This window comes from Schistocerca piceifrons, chromosome 4, assembly GCF_021461385.2.
Source record: "Schistocerca piceifrons isolate TAMUIC-IGC-003096 chromosome 4, iqSchPice1.1, whole genome shotgun sequence".
In the NCBI taxonomy this organism is placed as follows: domain Eukaryota; kingdom Metazoa; phylum Arthropoda; class Insecta; order Orthoptera; family Acrididae; genus Schistocerca; species Schistocerca piceifrons.
The window spans coordinates 685,023,759-685,047,070 of record NC_060141.1 but is presented as its reverse complement, the minus strand read 5'-3'; the positions used below and the strand labels follow the sequence as shown (position 1 = coordinate 685,047,070).

General features: G+C 42.0%; 1 non-coding gene across 1 annotated transcript; it reads left to right on the top strand.

Moving 5' to 3' along the window:
• Window positions 1–12,277: 12,277 nt before the first annotated feature.
• Trnap-agg lies at window positions 12,278–12,350 on the top strand. Its single transcript has one exon. It is a non-coding gene; the product is annotated as a tRNA-Pro (tRNA).
• Window positions 12,351–23,312: the final 10,962 nt, after the last annotated feature.

Below are 23,312 nucleotides of genomic sequence, written 5' to 3'. Positions count from 1 at the left end.
GGCTGGTAATACTTATACAGGTCTGATAGAGTAGCGGAGCAGAGTATTAACCCGGGTCCGCCAGCAACGGTTTCTGATTAAATGTGAGTGATGTGGAAAACTGAGAATCATGATATGCTGTGTAATGATCAAGTAGAGATCCCCCCTCACCCACACCTGTCAGTTCACCTGTGTGCCACGTCCTGAGTGGACGCCTATCCTATGCGATATACAGTATATGAATCAACATCAGCAGGGACTAGTAAAACGGCAATGTTGCCACAGTTTCCCCAACCGTCATGTACAAAGGTGAGTCGAGAAAATACTGTTTTTAGAGCTGTCGCAAAAAATCTACAGTACATTTCTTCACCTGTGCAACTGTACTGAAGCAATACTTGTGCCGTAATGTGTTATAGTTTACTCTAAAACTTACACAAAAAATTTTATCGGGTGAACATCCCCAACTGAGGAACAATTACAGAATGGAAATCCGTTTCAGTTGTCTGTTCTTTATTTATCGCACGACCGGTTTCAAAGCATAAAGCTTCATCTTCAGGAGCGACCAAATAATTATGGGAATATAAATGTGTGGCGTTCGGGCCAGTCAGTCATGTGGGTCATGAGCGTAATACTAGCAGCTGTCTGGACAGCATGGCACAGAAGCGCCTAGTGCAGACCGCCCAGAAGCCAACTGAAAACTTATTAAGCATGCTCCACTTCTTTGAGGTGATCAGGAGGAACCCATCATTCAACGAAGTGAGCAAGCAGGTATCCAGAAATGAGTAAATTGCTGCCAAGACATTAACTCCACCTGTGCAGCTTGTAGTACAACTACGGCCTCTCTCGGCAAAGCCGGCCGGAGTGGCCGTGCGGTTCTGGGCGCTACAGTCTGGAACCGAGCGTCCGCTACGGTCGCAGGTTCGAATCCTGCCTCGGGCATGGATGTGTGTGATGTCCTTAGGTTAGTTAGGTTTAATTCGTTCTAAGTTCTAGGCGACTGATGACCTCAGAAATTAAGTCGCATAGTGCTCAGAGCCATTTGAACCATTTGAACCATCTCTCGGCAAACATATTTACCCATTACACATAACGCCGTTGCATCGAAGATATCCTTTTCAGTTGGGCATAGCTCATGAATTTTTCTATCAGTCACTCAGTGCACTAATTAACAGTCCATTGCAATCAGAGCGGGAATATTAGCCTCTGAGTATGGCCCACCAATTTTAGCCATATGAATTTCAACCAATACTATCACTTCTCCAACACGAACGCGAGAAAACTCCCCTTTATACGAGGGCGTCACACTCGTCTCTGACAGTATTCTAGCAGTAGTGGAAACCACAAGATCCACAGGGAGATCACAGCAGAGGGTCGAAACGTCAATCATTTTAGTAGAAATATGACGTGGCATAATAACCCAGAAGATTTTAACTATAGTCCATTGCATTGTTCATCACTGTGTCAACAAATTACTATGCTTAACTGGCCAGTGCATCAGCTGATGATTGTTATCATACGGGAGCAGCGATATTGTTTGTAAGTTAGCACAGTAGATCGTAGCTTGCTTGTTGAAGACGAGAAAACTACTAAAATAGAGGATGCCACATACAGATATCTCTCAATATTGCTACGAAAAGTGACTGTCAGTAATTTAATGAGGACTTTTTCACAATTCATTGGGGAGAAAACAGTTATAATATCTCGACGGATTCAGTAAATATGTCTGAGACGAACAGCTTAGCTCAGTCACACTCTACACAAAATATAATGTTATGTCGAACTACAACACATCAGCTAGACTGATGGTCCACAATGACGTCTGAATGTATTTTCATTACACAGCGCCACAGTCCTTCGATGGAAGGAATCAATAATAACGCCGAGAAAACTAATAAGAAACATATTTAAAACTTGTTAACCTTTCTGAGTACTTCTGATGTTTATCAGTTACCATGCATAACAATAAAATAAAGTCCACGTCACGCGTTACGCCACTGTTTTCGACGGAGGGCTGTGTGTTAAGCATTACGTTCCTCTGCACTTTGCCCTCTGCCTTTTTCAACCAGCTTCCGCCGGTAGCTACCAACAGGGCGAACAAGCAGACCCGACCGCTGGCGATAGCCTGCAATGCAAAGCAAACACAGGCGAATGGCGGAACGGATAGGTCCGGGCGCACAAACATTCCTGCACTCTACGTATGATATGTTCAGCACAGACAGACCGGCGTGTATGCGGATAATCTAACAGAGGAGAAAGAGTCCACTGTTTGTTGTGTGCCCTCACTTCCTCCTACAATACGGTCTGCAGTGCTGCACGGAAGCAAAACCCACTTCGCCTCTGCTGCTCTAACTTGACGTCCCGATAGACCAAAATTCGGTATTGCACTCGGATTTGATGGTGGTCTTTCGTGGAAAATTAGAACCTTACAGTGCCTCCTCCCACTTTCTAAAACTCAACGAAAGTTCTCTTAGCTACGCCTGAGCTTCTCGATGAAGGGTTGTATCTCAAGTATTTAAAAGGTATTGATTTCGAGTATTATTGAATTCTCTATATAAAACTTACTTCTGATTGGTAGTTTTCCTTGGAAGGCCAAGATTTCGCAATTCGTTGTTGAGATAGTCGTGCTGTAACCTTTTCGTGAACTTCTACATCATGGAAAATTGAAAAATGTCTTTATTATTAGGAAATACAGCTTCATCGTTTACATCAAGTTTGTTACCTAAGGTATTATTGCATTGTGTATTGATTGGCGACTCCATGGAGTGCTGTGTGTACAACGACCATATATGTTAAATTAAAAGGAAGGTCAGCGTTGGGCGTAATATTGATATCAATATCAATAAAACATCAATATTACGGCCAACTCTGACCTTCCTTTTAATTTAGTACAGAATATGTTAAAATTGCAATATGAATTATAAGTGCTACAATGTAGCAAAATTTTCGTACTTGTTTCGCTGAGATCATGTTCTCACTATATAACTTATTAATAGTTTGTATATCCAATTAGAAGTTCCGTGAGCTACAAAAATACCTTCTGATTCGACGTTACAAATTTTACCACATTGAGAAACGTATGTCTCGCTGTTGTCAGTCTCTATTTCACATACTCTCTTCTTCCGCCACTGTCAGTTTCTCGCTTTCCAAATAGCAAAACCTCTAGTGTCATTTAAAAATTCCTTTTCATCCACTGATTAAATTCTGCTATGGTACTCTTCCTTTACTTTCGATTATATTCATCTTATAACCTCTTTTCAAGACGTTATCAATTCCGTTCAACTTGTATTTCAGTTCCTATGTCGTCGGTGACAAGATAACAATGTGATCGGCAAATCTGAAAGTTTTGGTTTCTCCGCCATGAATATCAAGTTACTTTTCAAATCTCATCTTCGTTTCCTTTACTGCTTGATCAGTGTGAAGATTGAATAATATCAAGGATAAGCAACGGCCTTGTGCTTTTCCTCCGCGAATATTGCTTCCCATTTATGTTCTACACCTCTTGTAACAGTAGTCTTTCTGCAGAAATTGTAAACAACGTTCAGTGTATTTATCGCTGTTATATTGAAAATTATAAAGAGTGTATTCAAAAAAAAAATAATAATAATACTGATAAAAGCATTATACAAATGTAGGTTCCTATAAATGTAGGTTAGTGTTTCTTTAAGTCAGCTTCCAAAACGGGTCGTAGTGTCTGCTCCTTCTGCTGCCATGACAGATGGTTCATTAATATCGACGCTTTCAGAGCCTGTCATCATTCGTTTTGGTATTATCTCAGTCTTCTCAAAGTCTGACGAATCTCACTTCAAATTACAAGAGCTCATTCATGAATATCCCTATAATAATGGAATTATTTGCTAAAGATTTTGACAGACTACAAATTGGGAAGATCTGTGGTTCGATCCAGATTTGTGTTGTCATGCTTCGAGCAACGCGGACGTTCATGGCGTCTTAATGACGAAGGACGGAGGGCGATCAAACCTAGATAAACTTCTGACTTTACATAACGATGCACTGTTATAAAGTTTACTGTTTACAAAACACTTATATCTGCATATATGATAGTCGGTTTCTTTCCTAAAGACACGAAAAAAAAGAGGTTTGAGAATTGTCGTTTGAAAGCTTTATTTCGAGAAGTTCATCGAGAAATTTCGTAGTCAAGATTAAAACAGAAAAGAGAAAAGGAGAAAGTGGATGAATGAAACCTGATACCTTGGAAGTAAACTAACCCTTAAGGACGAAGCAAGGAGGACATAAAAGGCAGACTAGCTCATACACAGAGAACATTCCTGCCCATATGGAGTCTACTGGTATCAGACATAGACCTTAACGGTAGTAAAAATGTTTTCTGACAGTGTACGTTTCCGAACACAGCAATGTATCAGAGTCAGTGATGGACTGTGGAAAGACAGGAATAGAAGAGAAATGAAGCGTTCGAGAGGAGGTACTACAAAAGAATGTTGAAATTTAGGTGGGCTAGGAAGAAATGAGGAGGTCGTCCGCAGATTCAACTAAAGAAAGAATGTGTGGAAAACAATGACAAGAAGAATGAACAGAAAGGTAATACTTGTAATGAGACTCCAGAGAATAACTTCAATGGAAGTTTTAACAGAGAATTCAAAATGTAGGGTTCGAGTGGTACTGTGAGACACGATACTGATAACTGAAAGTCAAGTTTAGTGGAAGCTGAGCTGCTTCTACTAGCTGACCAGTACTCGCAACATTTCCGTTAAACGAGCTGCTCGCAATACATAGCCAATTGCGCGATTTATTACAAGTAGATTAACATTAAAGACTGAAATTAGAACGCCATTAATACAAACAGCTGCACAATTTAGCATCTAGAAGCTATAATTGCCTGTGGCGAACTAGATCAATACGTAATTACACCAGCGCTGTAATTGAGCGCTGCTAAATAGATGACGCGCGAGCCACTCTAAACGTGGAAATGGAAGCGGCCCACATCAGAGACAGCGTCCACGCAGCCGGTCGGCCGCGACGTATCGCGCGCGATGGAAATTTGAGATAAAATCCTGGCTCGGAGCCACGAAACTAATAACCCAACTCGTAGCCACGGGACTTAATGGCCTCGTGTCCGGCGCTCATGTTTATTCACGGCTCCTGCCGGCGTTGTGGCCGCGGCCACAACCCCACGCTGCCACCCTCACCCCCTACCCCCCCCCCCCCAACCCCAGCCGACGCCGCCTCACAAATAAGCCTCCTACGTGTGGAAAATGCAAACCGCCACCCCTCCGCCGCACTGCCCACGTCATAATTGGCTTAGCACCGTATGGGGCCGGGCCTGCGATGTTTTCCTAGACCATTGCTCATCAGCTAACTAGGTTTTTCGGCACGCGGGCCACCCTCTCCGAACCTCCGAATTTTCCGGGGCGCATCTGGCTGGTTTTCTCCTCCGGCCCCTCGCAGCGCGAGCGGAAGAAGACAGTCCGCCCGCGTCCTCTCCCAGACGGGACGGGCCGCGCTGCACTTTAAAAAGAAATTAGCCCTCGATCGCGGCTGCAGGACACGTACCAATAACAGGAGAGCACGTGAGCGGCAACAAGAAATGGGGCCGCCGGAGTCCGCCCCCGTCTTCCGCCCCCCACCCCGTAGGCCCGATCTAATTTAATAAGGCATAAAACTGCCGGGTTCGCCTCTCGCCTCCCACCGCCGCCCCCAGCCGATGTTCGACGTCCAGACACCCTCTGTCTCAGGTGGTTAATTGGCGCCGCCTCGACCTCGGCGATGCGACAGAACGGTAGCAGCAAAGAGGGGTGGGGAAAGGAGGAAAGAGGGGAGGGCGACGGACCAGAGAAGACCAGAATGTGGAAGGACAGATCAGTGGAGATGGAGAAGAATCGAGCTACAGTGGCTATGTAGGTAAGAAACCAGGAATGCTACGAAATCGACTGCATGGGTTCTCGTGTAGCAGTTGAGATGATCAGTGTGGAAAGTATGCACTCACATCATGTTAAAGCGCAGATTACATTGTAACTGGAAACACTACATTTCAGTTTAGTGAAAGGCACTACACACTTGAGGCAGGAATTCTATTAATAAACTGAGACGAAAACTCAGATCACAGGGTACGTGAGACGTTGCGGGTGGCACCAGGGTGTTTGATTTGTATGGCTGATATCGATATTCGGCTGTCCTGCTGTCTTTGACTGCTCCCCCAGCGGGTTTTCCGGGTGAACGTGTGACGAGTGAGTCTCCGGTCGGCGTTCAACGAGCCAACATGTGTTGAAAACAAGTCCCCGTCGCTAACCGTGGTGCATGGGACTCGCCATGCTCGTCGCCCTTGTCTTTTGGCGCGCGCCGGGTGTACGGTGCCGATCATTGGGCGCCTTGACGTGCAAAATTGTGGTGGGTTCGTCGTCTCACGCTGAACAGCTTCCCAGCTCGTAATTTGCAAGCTCCAAGTTACATATGACTTTTATTCTGTGTTTGACTAAGAAGATTGTTGAAACTTATCGTGGCATGTGTAGCTGCCGGAAGTGGTTCTGAATTCGGTTCCACAGCGACCAGTTTAAGGAGGAGGATGTTCCTCATTCCCGTTTTGATCATCCGTGGAGTGTGTGTTTTAACTGGTTTTCATACCAATTTTATCTTGTTTCAGGACACTTTGGGATTGGCTGAGGTTGTGTACGTGCCCGGCAGCCTAGAGTTAATGGTTTATTCATTTGTCACGGCAGAATTTGGTATGTTTATTTAATGTTGAAAATGCCTTAAGGTAACTGGAAGCGATCTCTAGGTTTCCTGCTGATTTACTGGGAGACGGGTAATGTTAGGGTATTGCTCCTTAAGAATTTGGGGGCGTGCTTATTATAGTATATTCCAATGCTGCTGTGATTTGACCTTGTTTTCATTGCAATCTACTTGTGTTGTAGGCCATTTGTTAAGATTGCTCGTTCCCAGTCGTCACGCAACACTGCTATGGGCCTTAACGCTGTTCTCTTAAGTTAAGTGCAATTTGGGAATCATTCTGAATCGTTATGTCCGTCACGTAAGAGAGGCCAAGTTGTTAACATTGGCGTTTCAGTAAGTCATTTTATTGGTTGAGTTATTACTAGCCCTTCTTATGTAACACTTACGTTAATTATTTGTGTATCTTTAATGAACGTGCAAATTGTTATTATTCCTGTGTGCAAGTTTCGAGACCTTGGTTGGCCCACTTTGTATTTTTAGTATAAGCATCTTTCACTGTGGACCTTTATGTGGGCAGTTCACTTTTATTAAGCTTTACGATCTCTTTGCTCCTTATGGAGTTGTGGTATTACGTGGCTGTGTAACTTTGGTTGGAAATGTATTGTGTTATTAGTCGCTTGAGACGTGGTCAAACAAGAATGGTTGTTTGTGTTTGATTATTCACCGTGCCTACTAGCAATGATTTTGGTTGCGGACGCAAAATAAAATCATTATTATTCTTGTTTATGTAATTCAATCAAATTGAAGATTTGTATATTGCATCAATAAGAGGGAAAAGGTCGGCACTGAAGCTTATAACAGTCTCTTTTGAATCAAATTAAAATTGTAAAACAATCACAAGCTTGTCCATAACCAGTGATCTCGGGTTTCCTATTTCTCCTAATTAAATGTGGTGAGATTATATGGGTAGTACCATGGTCCAGTACGCTCACAGATACATTCTACAAATCAGGCGCATACCAACGTGCACGCAATTCTTGCCAGTCAGTATACGTAAGGAAATCATCCAGAAACATTATAACAAGATATTTACATCACCTCAGAGCCCTAACGAGTAATCGCACCGAAAGGATATTTAATGACAACCTAATACCCCATAACGTCAACCGTGCCAAAATACAAACAGTCCTGTTGGGGAAACATCCGCTGCTGAGCATCGTAATAGAAATACGAGGAGTATTCCGAAACTAGGGTCAGATCGGCCGCGAAATGGAAACCACAGTGAAAATCAGAAGTGTTTTCTTTTCAGTAATTAGCCACACCTTCCAGAAACGTCTCTACACAGTCGCCGCTCCGTCTGAGACACTTGTCGCAGCGTTGTACCAACTTTCCAATAACCTCGTCACAGAAGGCAGCAGCCTACACTTCTCGACGTTTTTCTACTCTGATCTGCAGTTCGCTGTCTGTGCCGAAACGTTGACTTCATAGACAGCGGTTCATCTCAGCAGAGATGAAAATTACAGTGAGCGAATCTGGACTGTCTAGAGGGCGATCAAACAGTTCCAATCGAAAACGCTGCAGGGGTGTCCTCATTCCCCCTGCAGATAGCGGCCGATAACTGTCATTAAGAAGGGAATGCATAAAATTTATGTTGTCTGTGCTGCATCAGATCAAGCGAAACCTGTCACGGGCAGTGATACTTGACGGGAGACACTGTTTTCTAGGCATGTTTTTGTGCTCACTGTGCGCTCACAAGTGAAACGACAGATATTACGCGATAAGTAGGTATACCAGAGACACTGTCCAACACACCTATATAATGGTTTATCGGATTTTCACTGTGGTTTCCGTTTCACAACCGATAGGATCTTACCTTCGGAATACGTATAAGTCACCGTACCGTTTGTAAAGCATTTATTTTTAACTTCACGAACGGTTTCGAGCTAACAAATGCCCACTGTCTAGTGCAATAATAGGAAACAACAAATAATCTGTACGTATGATTGTATTGTTTATCTTGTAAGTAGGCTGTTTAGGTTTTTATGTTGGTAACGCCACGTAGCGCTATGCATGAAAAATCACTGACTGTGCTGTGTGCAGTCTGTGGCTGGTTAGCATTGTTGAAATATTCGCTATTGTAGTGTTGGGCAGTTGGATGTGAGCAGCGCGTAGAGTTGCGCAGTTTGAGGTGAGCCGCCAGCAGTGGTGGATGTGGGGAGAGAGATGGCAGAATTTTAAGAGCGGACGATCTGGGCGTGTGTCCGCCAGAAAGAGCAAATTTGTAATACTGGATATAATGACTTTTGAACATTATTAAGGTAAGTACATTGTTTGTTCTCTATAAAAATCATTCATTTGCTAACTATGCCTATCAGTAGTTAGTGCCTTCAGTATTTAGAATCTTTTATTTAGCTGGCAGTATTGGCGTTCGCTGTATTGCAGTAGTTCAACGAAGATTTTTGTGAAGCAAGTGATTCATGAAATGTATAGGTTATTGTTAGTCACGGCCATTCTTTTGTAGGGATTATTGAAAGTAAGATAGCGTTGCGCTAAAAATATTGTGTGTCAGTTTAGTGTTGATCAGAACAAGTAAAGAGAGAAATGTCTCAGTACGTTCAGTTTTGCTCAGCTGTTTGAAAATCAAATAACGTAGAGGTTTACCTGCACAGTAATTAATTAATTTTTCAAAGGGGATGTTTCAATCTATCTGGAATGCCTATCAGGTAGGACTAATTGAGGAGATAGTGACGAACCAACGAAGAGCGGCGCGTTTCGTCACGGGATCGTTTAGCTGGCGAGAGAGTGTTACGGAGATGCTGAACAAACTCCACTGGCGGACGTTACAAGAGAGGTGTTGTGCATCACGGAGATATTTACTATTGAAATTTCTGGACAGAACTTTTCAGGAGTCAGACAACATATTACAGTCAAGTGGCACGTGGATGCGATGAAAAATTGCTGAAGTTGAATATGAGATTGGGTGTGTGTGTGTGTGTGTGATTCTCCATCATGCCAACTTCGAAGTTATCTGTTGTACATACGATTCCTTATACTGTTTCTTGTCTGATTTAACCCGGTTTTATTTATAGGTATTACTGGTTCTGATTTGACTAGCTAACACAGTTAAAATTGTTTACGCAGCAGTTATTCGTTGCAGGTGGTCCTGTTTTTGTCTGTCGAGCTTGAACATTACATGTGTTGGTTGTGTAATGTATTTCGTACTCAGCATTAATGTGAGTTCAATTTACTACCTGCGTTGTTGTTAAGTTTTATTTGGTTCAAATGGCTCTGAGCACTATGGGACTTAACATCTGAGGTCATCAGTCCCCTATAACGTAGAAATACTTAAGCCGAACTAACCTAAGGACATCACACACATCCATGCCCGAGGCAGGATTCGAACCTGCGACCGTAGCGGTCACGCGGTTCCAGACTGTAGCGTCTAGAACCGCTCGGCCACCCCGGCCGGCGGTAAGTTTTATTTATTACTTCTTTTGTTGAACTAGCCTGATTTACCGCAACTTAAAACGAAGCCTTGCATATCTGCACATGCTTTCTTGGTTGATATTTGCAGCCTAGCTGACTCCATGGTTTTCCTAATCTCGGGCTCTTTAATGAGGCAGCCTCTGCTTACTTTTGATGGCCTATTGGTATGTGGGGTGCTTACAGATGTTAACTGATCTATCCACCAAAAGTTTATTGCGCCTGTTGTATTATTCTGGAACTTTTGTTACATGAAATGTTTTTATGTCTGTTCTCGTAGCACATGAATTCACATTGTGCTGTGGTGAATTTATTTTAATACAGAACCATCCGAGAGAGATCAGCTCTACATAGGTTTACAATTTGAAATCTCAAATTAACACTGCTCAAATTTGAAACACTAAATTCTTATTGCTCATTTTCTTGGACTGCATTCATTTGAGTTTGTCAACTTCCACATTGAGAAATAATATTCACCTAACAGCATGCACTATTTCTTAAATAAAATCATTTTGTCTTTTGCGGGTGAAGTGTTACTTTCTTATGTCTTGCACCTTAACCACTCCAGCCTTCTGTTATCACAAACACTATGAAAGTCAAACCGGTTTCAAATGGACGAGATAGGGGATATGCAAATGATTAGCCCTTGAGTGCCTACACACACTGTGGGTACTAGTAAGACCATCTACATTCCGCAGACAGCGTAATACAGCACAGCGGATTTAGTTTTCAGAAATCGGATACGAATGTCTTTGTTTGTGAGAATATGTTACAGCTCGTGTAGCAAGGAGAATCTGAAGTACACCAGCGGCTAGACAGCGACAATACCTTCACCGTGCAATAACGATGGCAATGTTACCATTGGCAATGCCACTAAAGCAGAGTTAAAAAGTAACGTTTTTCCGAAGTTTCTCCACCGAAGAAGACGAGGTAAGTGTTCCGGAATTTGAATCGAGGACAGCTGCCAACATTAATAACCTGGAAGTAGGTATCCACTGTGTAGCAGAACAGCTCAAATCAATTAAGTCCTCCTCTCCAGATGGCATACCCACTAGATTTCATTCACAATATGCTGATATATACAGCTGTGTATTTAACAATCATACACAACCGCTCCCTCGGCTAAAGATTCGTACCTAAAGATTGCAAAGTTGCACAGTTCACACCAATACTCAGGAAAGGAAGTAGGTGTAATCCAAGAAATTACAGGCCCATATCAGTGACATCGATTTGCCGTAAAGTTTTGAACCATATACTGCGTTCGGACATTATGAATCACCTCGATGAATTCGGGAGGACGACGGTTCAAATTCGTTACCGGCCATCCCGATTTAGGTTTTCCGTCATTTCTGTAAATCGCTTAAGGCAAATGTCTGATAGCTCCTTGGAAAGAGCACGGCCGCTTTCCTTGTGTGACCTTCCTTAACCCGAGCTTGTGTCCCGTCTCTAATTATTCCCCCCCCCCCTCCGTTAACGGGACGTTGAACACTAATCTCCTACGTCTCTTCCACCACCTCGAGGAAAACAATGTGTTGACAAAAAAAAAAAAAAAGTGTTCAAATGGCTCTGAGCACTATGGGACTTAACTTCTGGGGTCATCAGCCCCTAGAACTTAGAACTACTTAAACGTAACTAACCTAAGGACATCACACAAATCCATGCCCGAGGCAGGATTCGAACCTGCGACCGTAGCGGTCGCACGGTTCCAGACTGAAGCGCCTAGAACCACTCTGCCACTCCAGCCGGCCAATCTGTTGACACACAGTCAGCAGCGATTCAGAAAATACTGTTTTTCTGAAACGCAGCCAGCTCTTTTTTCTCGCGAAGTAACGAGTGCAATCGACAGGGGATCTCTAACTGATTCGATATGTTTAGATAAGCGAAAGATTTTTGGTACGGTTCCTCCCAAGCAGCTTATAATCAAATTGTACAACTATATTCATGATTCCCTGTCAGAAAGGGCACAGTTCGTAGTAATTGACGGGAAGTCATCGAGTGAGCCATATCTGTGTTTCCCCAAGGAACTGTCATAGGCATTTTGCTATTCGTCGTCTTTATAGACGAATTAGGAGACAAAATGAGCAGCCCTCTTACACTGTATGTAGATGAATGTTGAAGTTTGCGTTGGGGAGGGCACTCAGGTAGTTCGTGCAGCAATGATGACCATTGTGCTGTGGTAGTGTAACGGTTAGCACTTCTGCCTAGGAAGCAAGACGACCCGGGTTCGAGTCCCGGCCGTTGCAGAAACTTTAATTCGTTTCGTCAGCTTCGATCAGCATCTCACTCTGTTCGCCCACGGAACCCTAAAATCCGTAGACACAGGCATCCCGGTAGATGATGGGTTGCTTGACTTCCGGAAGGCATTCGATACAGTTCCGAACTGCAGCCTAGTGACCATAGTACGAACGTATGGAATATCAAACAGACTGTGCGATTCTTCAATCAAATCTAGCAAGCCGGCCGGAGTGGCCGAGCGGTTCTAGGCGCTACAGTCTGGAACCGCGCGACCCCGACGGTCGGAGGTTCGAATCCTGCCTCGGGCATGGATGTGTGTGATGTCCTTAGGTTAGTTAGATTTAAGTAGTTCTAAGTTCTAGGGGACTGATGACTGATGGCCTCAGAAGTTAAGTCCCATAGTGCTCAGAGCCATTTGAACCATTTGGAAATCTAGCAAGCAGAAAAGGGCTTGCCATTCTGAACGGAATAAGAGTGACTTCAGGCGTCCCGCAAGGGGAGAATTACGGAACCATTACTTATTACATTTTATGTAGATGACTCAGTTGATAATGTCTGAAAGCCCATGAGGCTTTTCGTGGATGATGCTGTTGTATACAGGGAAGTCGCGACGCTAGAAAATTGTAGCGTAATGCAGGAAGACCTGTAGAAGATCGACGCATGGAGCGGGGAATAACAATTAACCCTCAACATAACGAAATGTGTCGTACTGCGAATACATAGCTCTTTTATTCCGTAATTACAAAGTTTCAGAACAATTACTGCAAGCAGTTACTCCCTTAAAAATCTAGTAACATGCGTAAGGAGCGATTTGAAGTAGAATGATCACAAAATTTTAATTGCGAGAACGGCATCTGTCAAACAGATTGATTGGAAGAATCCAGTACTAGAATATTGCATATGAGGACCATATAGGTCTGATAGAGGAAACAGAGAAGATCCAAAGAAGAGCATCACTTTTCGTTACAGTTTGATTTAATAAGCACTAAAGTGACGGAAGTGCTCAGCCAACTCAAGTGGCAAACGTTGTAATAATGACGTTCCCTATCACGGTGATACTGACCGTCGAATTTCAGAAAGCTTACGTTCCTAGAAGAGTCCACTAATATAATGCTTCAAACTACGTATCTCTCACGAAAGACTATCAAGGTAAAATTAGAGGGATTCAAGGCCACACAAAGGTTTACCGGCAGTGGTTCTTCCAATGAACCATACGTGACTGGAACAGGAAGAGGGGGAAGGAAAGGCGGATGTGAAACTGGTATGTCACGTACTTTTCCCCCACACACATACTTTTTGAGCACAGATATCATCTGCGTCGCGAATGCTTCAAAAGTTCGTCTAAATCTATTACGCAGATATTATATCAATGTAAAAGATCAATACTCATTCTTTGTGTCAATTGAGTCAATTTGAATTCTTCAATTGTTAGGAACCGTTTAGCACCCAAGATCTCATAAAAAATTACTTTATTTAAGACAACCGGTTTCAACAGACTTTGCTGTCATTTTCAGGTCTTAAACTTTTATGTTGTAAAACATATTCACTTAACGCTGAACCTCATGTACAAGATGTCAAGTGGATAAAACAGCACATTATTAAAGGTTTGTCATCACTAAAATATTTAAAAACCAAAACGCCTTGTGAAAAATGCCATATCCATATACATATTGCTCACAGATGCTTGTTACATCATATAAGTACATTATGATGTAAGAAGCACAGTTGAGCAATATGTATATAGACATAGCTTTTGCACAAGGTGCTTCATGTTTTTAAATATTTTAGCTATGGCAAACCTTTATTATGTGTAAAACTTCACATTCACTTACTACTGCTTTCGATTAAAAAAATATAAATTAAAAAAAACCTAGTATGTGTAACTAAAATAATCTCTTCCGCGAAGTTACCTCACATTTATGAAGTTGCATTATCTCTAAGAAACACTCATTCGCAAATAATTACACATATCCGACCTCGTCAGCGTGTAATAATTCTATGATCACCCAGTAGTTATAATTTGGAAGGCCGTTTTTCAGCTCACAAATGTGTACATATTTTCCTGAAGTATTTACCTACTGCATCTGCACTCAACAGGCAGGTACATACGGGCTACATAGTCAGTCAGATTGTATCGCATGAGAATTGTATTGATATCCCTATTTACGAGGTTCCAAGGGAACATCGTTTTTCATTCGCTAGCTGATCGCTAATTGTCGGGAATCAATCAAATGAACAAGCGCGCCGCTGGGTTTGCCAAAACCGCGCCTTCACACTGCGCACGAAAGCATTTCACTGTTGCAACAATATTTTAAAACATGGGATAATTAGAAGCGGCGTAACGCGTCTACTATGGGGGTTTAATTGCACACCTGTTGACTGATGTCGGGTTCAGCCTCAATTAGCGGCATTAAACGTAACGAATACGAGCGGCCTGTTCATATCGGATCCCGAATGTCAGCAAACAGGAGGGATGTTCGTGACGTGGGGCTGAAATGCACCGACCAGTGCTGAGTACTGTAGCGTGTTTCGCTAATTAGGTCCGCTGTAGACCGCCAAATCGCCCGAGTGGGAAAGCGCAGGTTGCAGCTCATCCGCGTAGGCACCGAGAGATGTTTTCTCTGTTTCGTTGGTGCATCCAGAAAAATACGCCGCAAAAAGTAATTCAAGGATAGAAACCAGACATTTTCATATTGGCATTACTACCAGAACTGCTGCGCCTTCTATAAAAGGAAGCTATTCCACACATCACTACGTTTGAGAAAAACCAAGATTTCACCAAAAAAACTTTTGTTGAAAAAGTCTATTTATTGTAGCTTCCAGAGAATTAGAAATACATGAAACTAATAAAAAATTTAATTTTTCTTATTTCTCCAACAAAAAATCATTTTATTTAAGTTCATTTGAGTTATAAATAGATAATTTCAAATCATCTTCTTGAAATTTTCTGAAAATACAAATAAGACATAGCGTGACAGTTTATTCGAGCATGATCACTGGAATATGGGCTGTCTGCTTGAGTGAAACCATCATAAAAATAATTTTTACCTGATGGGATAAACTATTTCGTGGACTGTAGATCCTGTAGTTTCCTTCAGGAACTAATGTTAAAAATTGAACCATCTGATTATTAAAATAGGAAGATATAACCACACGATCCTTTTAAGTTGTCTTGAACAATTCCATTTTTCTCTATTCTGAAGGTTGTGATGTGATACTTCCGTAAGTTACCTGTTCTTTTAAAATACTTTTCCATTTTCTTCTGAAATCTAGCTATAGCATTTACTTGCATTCCACACATATTGATCTTCATGCTTTCTAATGTTTGAATTTTGTAACATCCATTAATACATTAACAAATTATCTCAGTCATGTCATAAGGCTACGATTATGTTGAACTGAAGCACGTTACATTGAGTGTCCCTTTTGGATGACAAAATTAGTAAAAGTACCTTAAAATATTTTTTGGCACTGATGATGCATCCAGGCACCCTGAAATGTGGGATAACTGATCTGATGTCCGGATTCTTACTATTAAAACGTATGGTTTGGTATAAATGGCTTGAGAATTCAGATTTCAGCTCCTGAAGACCGAATGCATTATCTGTCCAGATTTTAAATATTTGTACTCAACACTGTAAATAATTTCCACTGTACAGATATTTTATGTACTTCAAATGAAGCACGAAACGTAAGTATTAGAGGTGAATATAGGTACAACGTTTCAATGGAAAGCTACGATGGGTATAGCGATATTACACAAATTGGAGGATAATGATCACATAAGTACTATTACCGAAAAGTGTGATATTCGGTGTAAAATATACGGAGTTAAAACTTGTGTACCTTTGTGGATTGACCTCATGTTGTAAGTAGATTTCCATTATCGGTACGCCTGCTGTATAAAATGGAATCAAAGAGCGTTGGTCTGTATTTTTCAGCCTGTGTCATGGAACCTGATACATACGGTAATATATAAATTAGTGCTAAGAGCTGGATTACGCAGTACACAGCTGTATCAGCATATTCTATAAAAGGCGATGGATTTCTTTTGGGATTTGACCATCATCGAAGACAAAAATTATCTCAGCCATGCATTTGCGTATTTGGTATAACAGTTAACAAATGTACATCTGTTAATTGTCACTCCAGTTACTCAAATGCGAAACTGAGATGTATTTTGGCCCACTTAGGGTCTGATCCTAGATAAATCTGTCATCGCTGATAACACATACTGATACAGCTGCGTTTAGTATAATGCAGTTGCTAACATTCAACAAAGATGTACAACACCACCTCCATATAATACATGTTGCGATATCCGTTTATTAACAAGGTATCAACGCGAAGAACAGCAGACTCAGTTGCGCTGCTGCAGGTTCGTAAAACAGTTTGACGCGGCTCGGCTACAAGGATCAGCAAGTCGGGCATAGAGGATTTGGATAACAAGTTGTAAATATGTGTTCAGTGACAATATATACCGCTTATCGCACAAAACTAATCTGGAACCACCCTATCAAATCGACACAAAGCTCCACTTTTAAAACATATTGTCTGTTACGAATAAAAAAAGGTATAAACATGTTTTCTTTCCTCTGAGCTGTATTTGTTGGGCTACACTTTTGGAGAAAAAACGTGAAAATATCTGCCGAAATACAAGAGACAAAGTAGTTCAGAAGATGAATTACATTTTGAATTTCTGTCATGTAGAGAAAAGAAAACTCTTAAAGAGTCGTATCCTGTCCCCTTCAGGATATCACAGTGTTTCAGTAACAACATCCATTTCTTACCCTGCCAGGATGCACGCATTCTCTGATTTGTCAGCCACTGCGAGCTGAGTCCCTGCTTTCCTGTAGCGACTTGTATCTTACCTGAAAAAAAGGAAAAAAGAAAAACAATGTAGTAATCACAGCAAAAGCAGTTAATTTGCTGCATAGCGCAAGACATCTTTTATCCAGTTAACAGAAGTAGAAGCGAACAAGGAGGAAAGGAAAGGCACCAGAAGGCGTCTGGACGCGAGTACGAAACAAGTAAAGTCGGGTAAACAGATAACTTGACACCGATTTATGTAATTGCTTTCTGCACTTGGCCAATTACTTAAAGTTGCGGCGCGGAGAAATAGGTGCACGGAGGGCGGCTATTACTGCGAGACGCGGGGCATTCGGCTAGGGCGGCGCGGCTGCGCGGCAGTCCGGCGATCACGCAATCGGCTAAATAATGCCTTGGGAAGCGAGCAGCTGCCGCGCCGTTTACACAGCACAGTAATTGCCCGCGGCTTGCAGATTGAATTCTGGCCCGCGATGCGACCGTGGCGCCGCGGTGTTTGGAACGTACGTGTTTCGCGGGAGGCCTAACTGGCGTCGTCCGCGTTCGCGAACAACTTTAGCAGCCTGCAGTGATATTGCTCCGTATCTAAAGGGGTGGCACCAAGTTTGCTCATACATTCCGGCTGTAATTGAGGTCGACTGTTAAACTTCCTGATGACGCGAGCGTCATTAGCTAGAGTGACCTGGCGCAGCTAAGCACAAAAGCAGTAGTGATGTGGGAGCCTGGAGGAATAAACACTTCGATTTTTAGCGACACCCTATGGTGTCTGTGTAGTGATGAGTTTTGCTTCAATTTTGAAGTGTAACACTCGCTGGTAAAAAAGTGCCACACAAACGTTATAGTGCCACACAAACGTTATCGTTGCTTTTTTCTGAATCAGTCTTTTGACTGGTTTGATGCAACCCGTCACTAGTTTCTGTCCTGGCCAACGTCTTCATCTCAGAGCAACACTTGCAGCCAATGTCGTCGATTATTTGCTGAATGTATTCCAATCTCTGTTTCCTTCTATGATATTTTGCCGTGCGCGATTAGCCGAGCGGTCTAGGCGCTGCAGTCATGGACTGTGCGGCTAGTTCTGGCGGAGGTTCGAGTCCTCCCTCGGGCATGGCTGTGTCTGTTTGTCCTTAGGATAATTTAGGTTGCGTAGTGTGTAACCTTAGCATTTACGTCCCATAAGATTTCACACACATTTGAAAATTTTTTATGAATATTTTTCCTCTACAGCTCCGTCTATTACATCTTAACAGATGTGACACCTTCCCATCCCTAATTCTTGTCAGTGTTTTCCATATATATTCCTTTCTTCGTCGCTTCTCCAGAGAACCCCCTCATTCCTTATCTTGTCGGTCTATCTAATTTTCAACATTCTTCTGTAGCACCACTTCTCAAAACATTCGATTCTCTTCTTTTACGATTTTCGTATGCTCTAACCGTACATTCTCAGAAATTTCTTCCTGAAATTAAGACGTGTGTCGCTTGAGGCTTTCCCGACGGACGTGTTGTATATATGGTCCTCGGGCGAGACGTTGGATGTCATAGTGAAAACTCCACAATATTTCATCAGCGCAACTGGCCGACATCTTCATGTGCGACGAACACACTACTAAGGCATGACTAGAGCCCCTTATTTAATCCAGTCTTAGGCAGGAAGTGCGCATGTGTGGAGGTGCCAAATTCGATGGCCAATAGCGACGATATCAACCGATAGCTGGAAGGACAGCAACGCTACCTGCATGCGCACTTCCTGCCTAAGGCTGGCATAAATAGGGGGCTCTAGTCATGTCTTAGCAGTGTGTTCGTCGCACCTGAAGATGTCGGCCAGTTGCGCTGATGAAATATTGTGGGGTTTTCACTGACATCCGACGTCTCGCCCGAGAACCATATATACATTAAAACATGTATTTGATACTAGTAGACTTATCTCTGCCAGGAAATCCCTTTTTGCTGCGCTACTCTCCTTTTTATGTCCTCCTTGCTGCGTCCGTCATGGGATATTCTGCTGCCTAGGTAGCAGAATTCCTTAACTTGATCTTCTTCATGATCACCAACCTTGACGTTAAGTTTATCACTGTTCTTATTCCTAACACTTTTCATTACTTCCGCCTTTCTTTTATTTGTGTATTGAACCGGGGAGCTACAAACGACGGAAGGGCTTCGTCCCCCCCCCCCCCCACTTAGTCCTCAGTGGTTGAAACCCTAAACCCCCCCCCCCCCCTTCTCAACAGGCTACAGCAGCCCCACACCGTACCCAGGGTGATTGTGCTGTTCGGCCGGCTTCCAGTGGACACCCCTACCCCCGCCGGGAACGTCTCATACCAGACGAGTGTAACCCCAAATGTTTGCGTACGTGGAGACAGTGTTTGCGCAGCAATCGCAGACACAGTGTAACTGAGGCAGAATAAGGGAAACCAGCCCTCATTCGCCGAGGCAGATGGAAAACCACCCAAAACCATCCACAGGCTGGCCGGCACACCGAACCTCGACAACTAATCCGCCGGGGACCAGCACGCCTTTCCGCTCGGGAAGAATCGCGTTACACCACGCAGCTAGTTGGGCGGGCTTCTTTTATTTACTCTCAGTCCGTATTCTATGCCAATTACACTGCTCATTCCATTCATCAAATCCAATAATTCTTCTTCAGTTTCACTGAGGATTCAATGTCATCAGCGAACTCGAACTCTTGAACTTTTTGAACTCTTGAACTTTTCCTTTATCTTCATCATTGCTTCTTCGAAGTACTGATTGAAGAGTAGGGGCGAAAGACTATACACCTGTCTTACAGCCAGTTTAATCCAAATACTTCTCTCTTAGTCTTCCACTCTTCCTTTTCGCTCTTGGTCCTTGCATAATTTATATACTACCCGTCTTTCCAATAGCTTACCCTACTTTTCTCAGTATTTCGAACGTCTTACACCTTTTGACATAGTCAAGCGCTTTCTGTAGGTCGGAAATCCTATGAAAATTTCTTTACTTTTCTTTAGTTTTGCTCCCATTATCAACCACAACGCCAGAATTGCCACTCTGGTGACTTTTACTCCTCTCAAACCCAACTGATCCTCATCTAACACATCTAACAATTTTCTTTTCCTTTCTTCTGTACATTATTCTTAACAACCATGGCGCATCTCCTGTTAAGTTGATTGTGCAATAATTCTCACTTAATAATTCTAGGTTCACGCTTTCTTAGGAAATCTGTGAATGTTGTTTTTTCGAAAGATAGATCGACACACTCTTATGTTATACACATCAACGTGAATAGCCTTTACGTTCTCACTTCCGTCAATGATTTTAGAAATTCTGAAGGAATATTGTTCATACCTTCGGCCTTATTCGATCTTAGGTTTTCCAAAGCTCTTTTAAATTCTAAAACCAATAATGGATCCTGCCACCTCCTCTATATCATTTCGTACAAAAGTGAATAGTTACCCAACTAATATAACGTACCGATTACTAAATGTTGCAAAGGATGACATGTTTGACACATCAAATGGTTTAATATTGTCCACAGGTTAACTTTCTTTTCACTGGAGCTTGACTCAACGATTATAATATATTATAGCCTTTTTCTGATTAGTAAGATATATTTATCTGATTAGTAAGATATATTTATATAAATGATATGCCTTCTAGTATTACAGGTGATTCAAAAATATTTCTGTTTGCTGATGACACCAGCTTGGTAGTGAAGGATCTTGTGTATAATATTGAAACAATATCAAATAATGTAGTTAATGAAATAACTTCGTGGCTTGAGGAAATTAATTTGATGCTGAATCACAGTAAGACTCAGTTTTTACAGTTTCTAACTCACAATTCAACAAGAACCGATATTTTGATCAGACAGAATGGGCATATTATAAGCGAGACGGAACAGTTCAGGTTCCTAGGCGTTCGAATAGATAGTAAGCTGTTATGGAAAGTCCATGTTCAGGATCTTGTTCAGAAACTAAATGCTGTTTTATTTACCATTAGAGCAGCATCTGAAATAAGTGACAGTTCAACACGAAAAGTAGTCTACTTCACATATTTTCATACGCTTAAGTCGTATGGTATTATTTTTTGGGGTAATTCTTCTGATTCAAAAAGGGAATTTTTGGCTCAAAAACGGGCTGGTCGAGCTACATGTGGTGTAAGTTCGAGAACCTCTTGTCGACCCCTATTCAATAGTCTGGGAATTCTGACATTGCCCTCACAGTATATATTTTCTTTAATGTAGTTTGTTGTTAGCAATATTAGCTGATTCCCAAGAGTTAATACTAGGCAGAAATGAAATCTGCATGTGGAATGCACTTCCTTGACTCTTGTGCAGAAAGGAGTGCAGTATTCTGCTGCATCCATTTTCAATAGGCTACCACAAGAACTGAAAAATCTTAGCAGTAGCTCATATACTTTTAAGTCTAAACTGAAGAGTTCCTCGTGGCTCACTCCCTCTATTCTGTCGCGGAGCTCCTGGAAGAGCTGAAAAATTAAGCAAATTCCAGTGTTACATTGTTGATTTTCTTTATTTAAACTTACGACTTGTCGCCTGATTGTTTCTTATATTTCATTTTATCTGTTTCTACTACCGTGTTATAATTTCATGTATTGACTCGTTCTATGACCATGGAGACTTCTCCTAAATTTGGTCCCACGGAACAATAAATAAATAAATACATCAAAGTTTCTGCATCCGCATACATAGACCAGTCACATTACTGTGGCCACCGCTCACGTTCGACGTCAACGTGCAATAGCAACTCACAGACGGCATTAGCAGTGCAGGTTATACAGAGTGAAGAAAGCGTGAATCCTCACGTACTGACAAAGCAAGAAGTCTGTGACAAAATTTCGTCCTGTGCTTATTTAGGGCATTAAATGGACGATAAGGATTGGTAACACTGTAATAGCATAAACGGTAACTGCCTCTGTCAGTAGACAGAACAGAGCTGTGCAGTTGGTATAGTGGGTAGCGTTTTGGGTTACCATACAGGAGGTCGAGAATTCGATTCTGGGTAGAAGTTTATTTGTTAAAGGTAGATTGCGTGGTACGGTATCTGGCGTCTTAATTGTCATACAGCGATTACAATGGGTCTTCTACAAAACATTTGCAGTTATGTACTACGAATGCAGAAATTCAAGTACAATCGTTTTCATTGGTCAATTTTTAAAGAAAACTTCTACATGTCGTGGACGCGACTCGTTTCACCCCACTGCATCAAGTAGATTCCAAACTTATTTTGTGTGTACCCTCGTCCAGTGGTCCCATCGCTTAATACTACCTATAATTCTTGCCATTACATTTTTCTAGGCTTTACGTCAGCAGGAGGTATAGCAACGTGCCTTGCAAACAACTTCGATCGAACCATTGGACACAGAGTACACAGAAAACGTGTTTGGAATCTAGTAGATGCAGTGGCGTGAAACAGTTCGCATCTACGACGTGCTAATGGTTTCTTTAAATGCTGTTCTATGAAAAGGTTTGTATTTCTATTTATGTGTTCATAGTGCCTAATTAGAAATGTTTTGTAGAAAGGAATAAAAAGTTTATCGACTGTATTTTTGCTCCTTATACAGTCCAGTACAATGCAAGACGTTTTACTTTATTTCTTCATTAGTATTAAACGTATTCGCCCTACCTCTTAGAGGAAATATGCACACATATCAATAAAACTGCAAGATCATGTCTTTGTACGACACATAGTTGAGGACGCATGGTAGTTTGTTGAAAACTGACATTTTGTGACCATGACAGTGTAAAACATACACACCTGTTCCTGCAGAGAAGACAAAAAGCAACCAGCCACTATTGATAATGCTATTTATGTAACAAATGGCCCTGTTACAGGCTGATGTTTCCGTCATACATATGTTTATGCTTACTTTAGGCTTCGGCTCTTTATTCGCCATTGTGGTGAAAGTTCCTTGTGATGCAAGTTCCTTGCGATGTCGGTACCTGATAGCAAAAATCATTGTTAGAAACAAATTGTTTAAACGTAAATATTGCTAATAACTAATGAACACAATGTTAAAATATCCTTAAAGTTGGGTTGGTGTTGTTATAGTTGTCGAAATTGATACCTCATTTTGTTACAAAGTTGTTTACTTGTGTTCACGAAATACTGGCCAATATATAAAGCACTTATTCCACGTGTATGGGTCCACAT